The sequence below is a fragment of the Erpetoichthys calabaricus genome, chromosome 4, assembly GCF_900747795.2.
Source record: "Erpetoichthys calabaricus chromosome 4, fErpCal1.3, whole genome shotgun sequence".
Classification (NCBI taxonomy): domain Eukaryota; kingdom Metazoa; phylum Chordata; class Cladistia; order Polypteriformes; family Polypteridae; genus Erpetoichthys; species Erpetoichthys calabaricus.
The window spans coordinates 38,194,198-38,203,645 of record NC_041397.2 but is presented as its reverse complement, the minus strand read 5'-3'; positions in this window follow the sequence as shown (position 1 = coordinate 38,203,645).

Here is a 9,448-nt window from a genome sequence, read left to right as displayed (position 1 = left end):
ATGTCTGAGCCACCAGATCAGACTTTCCTATATGCAACCCAATAATTATTTTCTCCACAATACACCTAAAATGACATAAAGATCTCATTCAGGCCGAGGTAGGGATCTTCAGCTACCACCTACTGAATATCACTATTTTTTCATTGCCAGCCCCTTGTTGTTTAATTTTGATTCTCTAAGAATATTATCCATCTATCACGCAGAAACCATGGACAATGTTGACTTCTCTTTCTGTACTGGAATGTGTTGGACATTCGTTCTGTTGTGTACCTCCTTAGTGCTCTTTTCAGTCTGACAAACTTTTGCCATTCAGATAAGCAACTGTATTGTAAAAGATGTATGAAGATATTTGTATTGTTACTATTTTTTATTTTCAAATCATACTTTCAGTGCTCACTGCTTCTTGATATGTGGTGCTGCCACAATAAGAACCCCAACCCTGATTGACAAATGTACGTGTCCTGCTATAATGTGTTTGAAAATAATGTGATAAAAATGTAACAGCATACTGTACTTTTGTAGTGTGGGATATGGCGGGTCGTTCATCCCAGCCAATACCCCCAGGCCGCCAGATGGAGCCCTCCCTGCAGCATGGAGGTGCCCTGAATGCCAGCAGGGAATTATGGACATTGGAGTTTTCCTTCACAGCCCTGCTGGATACCATGGGGGCCGCCAGAGGACACTGCAGGGAGGCATAAGGACTTGTATGTTCCCTATAACCCGGCAGTATGTCTTAGTCACAGCGACAGAGGAAATGACATACTTCCGGGATGAAGAAGAGGAGTTTTCACCTGACCTTTTGATCCCTCAGTCCATGTGACTTCCCAGCACTTCTGGGTCAAGGACTATAAAGGATGGTGGGAAATCCCAGACGGACGAGCTGAGTCGGGAGGAAGGGTGGCAACGCGTCTGGGAGTGGAGGATTGTTTATTGGTTATTGATTAGTGTATTGTTTATTGTTTATGAGTACTGCGGAGTGGAGGGTGCTTGGTGCACATTAGTATTATAATAAAGTCAACTATTGGACTTTTATCTGATGTCTGGCGTCTCATCCAAGGGTTCAAGGCAGCGATAGTGCCCCCAGTCTGTCACAATAGGAACCCATTTGCACCATAGTGTTTTTATTTCATATAATAATTTAATGATGGGATGAATAGAGCGACTAGATTTTCATAGAACCAATCTGAAAATTGGGAGTGATTATAGGTGCTTGTTGGCAGTGGTGGGTGAATGGGTGTTCCTGCCTATCTGAATTTCAGGAGAAGTGATGGTGGTGATTGGTTCTTTGGCTTGTAATAAGGATATGTGTCAGTAATCAGTCAGTCATTTTCCAGCCCACTATGTCCTAACACAGGGTCATGGGGGTCGGCTAGAGAGCAAGGCAGAAACAAATCCCGGGCAGGGCTGCCAGCCCACCGCAAGACATACACCCACACACCAAGCACACACTAGGGACAATTTTGGATCGCCAGTGCACCTAACCTGCATGTCTTTGGACTGTGTGAGGAAATCGGAGCACCCGGAGAAAACCCACACAGACACAGTGAGAACATGCAAACTCCACGCAGGGAGGACCCAGGAAGCGAACCCAGGTCTCCTTACTGGAGGCAGCAGCGTTACCACTCCGCCACCATGCTGCCCATGTGTCATTATAGTTTTCAATACTAGTTTTACAATGCATATTTATATCTTTCATCTTCTTTAGTACTTCTTGTACGTGTAAAAGCCTAACAGAATTTGGCTTGATCACTTGGAATGGACACTATTATTAGTGTTTGCAAAAATCAAGACTTGTAAGTAATGGTACTAAGATTCACCGACAGCTATGCTATAATTTACAAAAAGCAGAATTTAAAAAGGTTTAGTCTTAGGTGGAGATGTTGGACTATCTGTCTGAAAGCCATACTTCAAGTGTGCTGGTTCTGTGACAACAGTATTGTTCTGTGCTTCACAAGATGCATTTATTGCTAAAGTAAGCTACCTTGTGTATGTGTTGACATAGGATAAGGAGAGAGTTGATTTGATTTATCAGATCTTGTGTCTTTTTTTAAAAGAATTTAAGTGATTAAAAGGAGCGCAACAATGTACGCTTAACAATCATATGTGAGCAATACTGTGTCCAGGTACGATATTCATACTACTACGTCTAAAATATAGACAAAAAATGTTTTAAGAAGGAGTTGGTACTCCTGAGTTTGGGATGATATATTGGAATGCCATGGGAAATACAGTGGTGTGAAAAACTATTTGCCCCCTTCCTGATTTCTTATTCTTTTGCATGTTTGTCACACAAAATGTTTCTGATCATCAAACACATTTAACCATTAGTCAAATATAACACAAGTAAACACAAAATGCAGTTTGTAAATGGTGGTTTTTATTATTTAGGGAGAAAAAAAAATCCAAACCTACATGGCCCTGTGTGAAAAAGTAATTGCCCCCTGAACCTAATAACTGGTTGGGCCACCCTTAGCAGCAATAACTGCAATCAAGCGTTTGCGATAACTTGCAATGAGTCTTTTACAGCGCTCTGGAGGAATTTTGGCCCACTCATCTTTGCAAAATTGTTGTAATTCAGCTTTATTTGAGGGTTTTCTAGCATGAACCGCCTTTTTAAGGTCATGCCATAGCATCTCAATTGGATTCAGGTCAGGACTTTGACTAGGCCACTCCAAAGTCTTCATTTTGTTTTTCTTCAGCCATTCAGAGGTGGATTTGCTGGTGTGTTTTGGGTCATTGTCCTGTTGCAGCACCCAAGATCGCTTCAGCTTGAGTTGACGAACAGATGGCCGGACATTCTCCTTCAGGATTTTTTGGTAGACAGTAGAATTCATGGTTCCATCTATCACAGCAAGCCTTCCAGGTCCTGAAGCAGCAAAACAACCCCAGACCATCACACTACCACCACCATATTTTACTGTTGGTATGATGTTCTTTTTCTGAAATGCTGTGTTCCTTTTACGCCAGATGTAACGGGACATTTGCCTTCCAAAAAGTTCAACTTTTGACTCATCAGTCCACAAGGTATTTTCCCAAAAGTCTTGGCAATCATTGAGATGTTTCTTAGCAAAATTGAGACGAGCCCTAATGTTCTTTTTGCTTAACAGTGGTTTGCGTCTTGGAAATCTGCCATGCAGGCCGTTTTTGCCCAGTCTCTTTCTTATGGTGGAGTCGTGAACACTGACCTTAATTGAGGCAAGTGAGGCCTGCAGTTCTTTAGACGTTGTCCTGGGGTCTTTTGTGACCTCTCGGATGAGTCGCCTCTGCGCTCTTGGGGTAATTTTGGTCGGCCGGCCACTCCTGGGAAGGTTCACCACTGTTCCATGTTTTTGCCATTTGTGGATAATGGCTCTCACTGTGATTCGCTGGAGTCCCAAAGCTTTAGAAATGGCTTTATAACCTTTACCAGACTGATAGATCTCAATTACTTCTGTTCTCATTTGTTACTGAATTTCTTTGGATCTTGGCATGATGTCTAGCTTTTGAGGTGCTTTTGGTCTACTTCTCTGTGTCAGGCAGCTCCTATTTAAGTGATTTCTTGATTGAAACAAGTGTGGCAGTAATCAGGCCTGGGGGTGGCTACGGAAATTGAACTCAGGTGTGATACACCACAGTTAGGTTATTTTTTAACAAGGGGGCAATTACTTTTCACACAGGGCCATGTAGGTTTGGATTTTTTTTCTCCATAAATAATAAAAACCACCATTTACAAACTGCATTTTGTGTTTACTTGTGTTATATTTGACTAATGGTTAAATGTGTTTGATGATCAGAAACATTTTGTGTGACAAACATGCAAAAGAATAAGAAATCAGGAAGGGGGCAAATAGTTTTTCACACCACTGTAAGAGATACATCTGCTTACCTTAGTATAGGGGACAATGCCAACTTACTAATAAAATAAGTAAAAAAAAAATCCGAACATCTGTATGAGCCTGCCTGTATGGATCTTGAGCTCTGCCTGCCAAGGTAGGCAGCTTGTAAATTTCCCCATCATCTCCAACACAATTAACCATTCCCATTTTTTTCTCTTTTTATTACAAACTATACTGGACTATTTTTCTTAAGTAACCCATTTCCTAAAGTAACACCCTGTTTACTGTGCACAGACAATCTAGACTGAAATTTCAAAGGTACATTTATTCTCACTTGAACGTAAATTAAAAGTAACTCACATGAACAAGCTGAAGGTGTAAATGTGGACTGTTGAACAAGTGAAGGGCCATCACATACTGTACCTCTAATAATTCTATCAAAATCTAAATTACCTCCTAATTGAATAATACAATGGTACCATCACATTGTATATTTATATACAGAAAATGCTTTAAATCCTTTCATTCCCAACCATTTGCACTGGTATGCTGCAGCCCCTAACCTGCCATTCATATACACTGTCCTGTTATATGGCAAGATTTTAAATTGAGATACTATTCTGGAGATACATTTCTAGCATCTAAAACTAATTCACCTCCTGATTCTAGACTCAATAGGCCACTGGTAATGAGCAACCTATAATTACCCACACAGACATTACTCAAATGGCGATCCCTTGAAACTTCTTTTAAAGTTGAGAACATTTTATCAAGGCCTGCAAACCATTTACAAGCCAGAGTCCCAACTCACATTCCCGGTAATTCCTGGTCAGCCTGTCTCTGCTACATTCAGCAATTCTCCATTTATTGCCCAAAAAGCCATGTATTGGTATGAGGGAGTTTTATTATTCTAATGTCAGCATGAATATCTGTTCTCCTTATGGCACATCTAGGTTGACTTTTACTGCTAGTGCTGTCCTGCATGAACAATATTCACTAAACGTTTTATCAATAAGCCCCAGGTAAATACAACCAGATTTACTTGTTTTTCAGACATGTCTGGAAGCAAGCAAGTCTGCTTTACTGCCTATTATTTCAGTAACATATCATGTGCATACTGTTTAGATGACACAATGAAACATATCTGTTGCTAGAATTTTTCATGTAGTCTTTAATTGCTTCCGCTCGATTTTAACTAAATAAAAGATAACAGAAATACATTTTTTAACCTGTCAAGCTGTCTGAAAAAGATGACTGTACGCAGTGACATATTAAGGTGCCACAAGGGGGTGGGAGTGAGCTGTCAAAGAGAACAATCTATGCAAAGAATGCTTTTGTCAGACACTTGTGAACTGTTAAATAAATTGTCACAGAAAATGTGTACACTATGGAAGAATACAAGTTGTGCCTAGGTGAAAACAAAATGATAATACAGTTCAGAATTTGCAATCCTTCAATATTGCTTATAGATCTTATAAATGGTAGCTCTGAATTAATTTTTTAAAAGATTATTATAGTCCAATATTCGATTTATGGTTAAATCTGAGACTATTTTAAACATAATAATAATAAAAGCGGAATAATACAATAATATAATATATTAAATTAGGTAAGCAAAAAATAAACTTAAAACATATATCTGCAGTTAATTTTATTCTTATATGTGAAGCCATCAGGGTAGATTAATTTAAAGAGCTGAGAATATTATAACATTTCCCATTACATGTATATACTGTAGGAAAGGACTCCGCTTTCTATAATTCTCATCCCATAAATTTTAAAGAGGATTATTTTGTAATTTTTGTTTTCATTGTCTACATGATTATTTTCATTAATAAAAGTAAAAAATACATACTGTACTTGATTACATACAAGTTATAGTGCCATGTATTGTTTACTATAAACCCCAGATAAAGAAGTAAAAAAAACTATAAATGCACGTTGGATGCAATGAATGCAACACTTACAATAATAACAATTACAATGATACAATAAACAAAACACAAATACTATTGCCAATAGACAGTTTCTAGTATTAGATAAAGAATAATAGGAGGCATAAAAAAACAGTAAATTCGGACCCAGGTCAACATATGCACTAGATCCATAAGTAACACACACACACAAAAAAGCTGAATATTGGAGATTGAAAGGTCTCACTATTACATGAAGAAGCAGTTAATCTCAGCCATAAAACTGCCAGCAATGACTGCATCTATTGCATTACAATAAATGCCCCATAAAAACCTTGACCAAAAAACATGTGCTTGTAGTCTAGACACTTCAGTTATTACATCACCTATGAGAAGGCCTAGTTTCACAACTTTAATCGGATATCAAATAAAACTCATCATACCTAGATCTTTTAAAGCTGGCTGCAGAATATGTTGGCTATCAGTATTTTACAGAAAACATACAATTCAGAATTTAGAAAAGCAGTATAGATCTGGGGCCTCATGTATAAACGATGCATATGCACAGAAATGTTGCGTACGCCCATTTCCACACTAACAACGTGATGTATAAAAATTAAACTTGGCCTAAAGCCACACATATTTTCATACCAGCTCAAACCATTGCGTACACAAGTTTTCGGCTCAGTTTTACAAACTGGCAGCACCCAGCGTCAAAGCAGTGCTACTGTTACTGTCTGGTTTTCCTTTATTTTTTAGATTCACACCCCTGACGTGGCTCTATCAAATACAATGAAAATAACCGCATATTGTTTTTTAGTTTAAGGCATCTGATTGTAATCAACCTGTAATGATATAATTGTGCATAGAATGGCCAGACTATTCCAAATACCATAGCTGCTTTAGCATTGTTACTCTCAGTGCACCACTCAGAGTATTTTAACCCACCTGTATCTGAGTGCGGAATCACAGCTCTACAGCAGCTGATGGGAAAGAGAAGAGGGCACGTATTTACAGATGATGATGACTGGCTTCTAAGTTGATTTAGATTTCCAAGCACTATCTTCTTGGAGTGCTTGATATCTTTTTTAAAATGAAATGCAGTAAAGTATATATTACATTATAAAGATAAATTTTTTCATTTAAACAATGTATAATCTTAATAATTAAACGTGGGGACATGGTGGACAGTGGTAGCAATGAACTGGTGCCCTCTTCAGGGATTGTTCCTACCTCGCGCTGTATGCTTGCTGGGACTGGCGTTGACCCTGGATGGATAGATGGATGGAATAATTAAATATGTACTATAAAGATATTTCAATGTTACTTAAAGGTTTTGAAGTATCGTTGTTCTAAGCTTACAGATGACACTTATTAAAGAGCCGATTGTGTGGCGATTGGTTACTTGGAGAAAGAAAAGGAAGGATAGGAACTGGGAGTTAGTACATTTGAAAGAGACAGTATTAATATTTAATAATTTTATTGAAGATTGCACATGGCGCAGCAAGCATCTTGCGAGAGGCAGGAACAAACTCTGGACAGGGCAGCAGCTCATCACTACCACTGCACCAACGTGCCCCCATGTTTAATACATGCATTAATTCTTATCATCATAAAAATGATATCAAGTATACATCTTAGTATTAAACTGTTAAGAGAGTAGGGCTGCACGATTAATCTTTTTTTTCTCATGATAACGATATTTATGACCCATGATCAGTTAATAAATATCGTCGCGATTTTACAGTATAAAGACCAAACTGTTTTTTATGGGCTGAGTTTACGGATTGGACTGCGTCACTATGACGTTACTGCGTCTAGATTGCAAGCGCTTTCTGAAGCAGTAGAAGTCAATAGCAGCAATAACAGTCAGTCAGAATAAACATATGATGGCGGAGCAACGTGAGGAAGGTGCAGAAGTGCGATCGTTAATTCCTAAAAAGGGGTCATACTCAGTTGTCTGGAACTATTTCGATTTCGAGGAATGTGATGTTGATCAGGTACGAGTCTTGTGCAAACTTTGCTCCTGTTCCGTCCAAACGTCCCAAGGTAACACAACAAACCTCATCAACCACCTTAAAAGCCACCACAAAGTACACTATCAAGAATTTCAACGACTGAAGGCACAAACAGCAACAACAAAAAATTACCAGCCATCCACAACACAGACAACAATATCAGGGACATTGTTCAACGCAATACCATATCTGCCTAGCTCGCAAAGACACCGGGAAATAACAGAGGCGATCATGTACCATATAGCCAAGGATATGTGTCCAATAACCACCGTGAGGGGTTTAACAAAATGATCGCAACACTTGATAAAAGATATAGCATTCCCTCACGCAACCATTTTTCCAATGTTGCGCTGCCCTCGCTGTATGCGAAATGCCGAAAAGAAATAGAAAGAGAAATTCTCAGGCTCAGCCTTGAATATTTTGCTGCCACGACCGACTTATGGTCAAGCAGAACTGCGGAACCGTATTTGAGCTTGACAGTTCATTTTATTGACAGCGAGTTTGAGATGAAAAGCAAGCTTTTGCAAACTTCGTTTTTCCCACAAGACCATACAGCGGAGTTTATTGCAGTGGGCCTCAAAGAAGCGATGTCCGCTTGGGGCTTGGTGGAGGAAAGACTTGTGTGCATCACAACGGACAACGCAGCTAATATGATTAGGGCAGCATCTGTGAATAACTGGCCGAGGCTACACTGCTTTGGTCACAGACTTCATTTACCAAAGGAATAATCGTCATTATTTATCATGATAAAAATTTTGAGCAAAATAATCGTGATAATCATTTTTTCTGTTATCGTGCAGCCCTATAAGAGAGTTTTAATATCATGAATGTAAGTATTCTGTGTTTTGTCGGTATAAGAGAAAGCCTGTTTAAGAATCATGTAATGATTCACACATGCATAGAGTACATAGAAGAACACATTGAATACATAGCATTTTATGTGTTGCTTTACTTATGATGGGATTTCAGAAACTAGCAAACAATTTTAAGATGAAATTCATGACATTCTACTTTAATGACAAAACAAAATACGTGATTAAAGTGGAAATTTCAACCTGTTTTTCCATTGTGTCCCTGTTTTTTTCAATTTTCTGCACCATAATTTGCTTCCATATGACACTCAGATGGTGGGCTATGACTTTTCACAGTGACTTTGATATGTGACCACTTCTTTTTTATTTTGGGCATTGTGCAACTTTCTAAACTGGAACTTTTAAGTTTCTCTGCCACTCTATGTCACTTAATCAACTTTCTTTTGTTGTTTACACCACTGCTTAAGCCAACAAATAGCACGTTTTTTCCTTGCCTCCACTTGATATTCGCTGAAAATCTTTTTTTTTCCCCATGCTTTTGTCATTGTCTTTTCACAGAACACTGAACTTAAGAGGCTATTTATATTGATTTGCATATTCAAAGAGGCATAATTCTGGGAGGAGTCAAGGTGGGGCAGCAGGCAGGTGCACGTGCATTACATTTCACACTGACTGGGATTTATGTAGCAGAAGAACGTGGAAATTGCTGTACACACAGATTTATGCATCTGGATATTTTTGTGCATATGCATATTTCATGTTTTAGTGTGAATTCTACGTATGGTGTTATACATGAGGGCCCAGTGTGTGAATAAGACTACCACTTGTTGATTTATTAATAGACTTAAGTGTCTTTTAAATTTGATGCAGTATATAGAGGCATTTTTTAA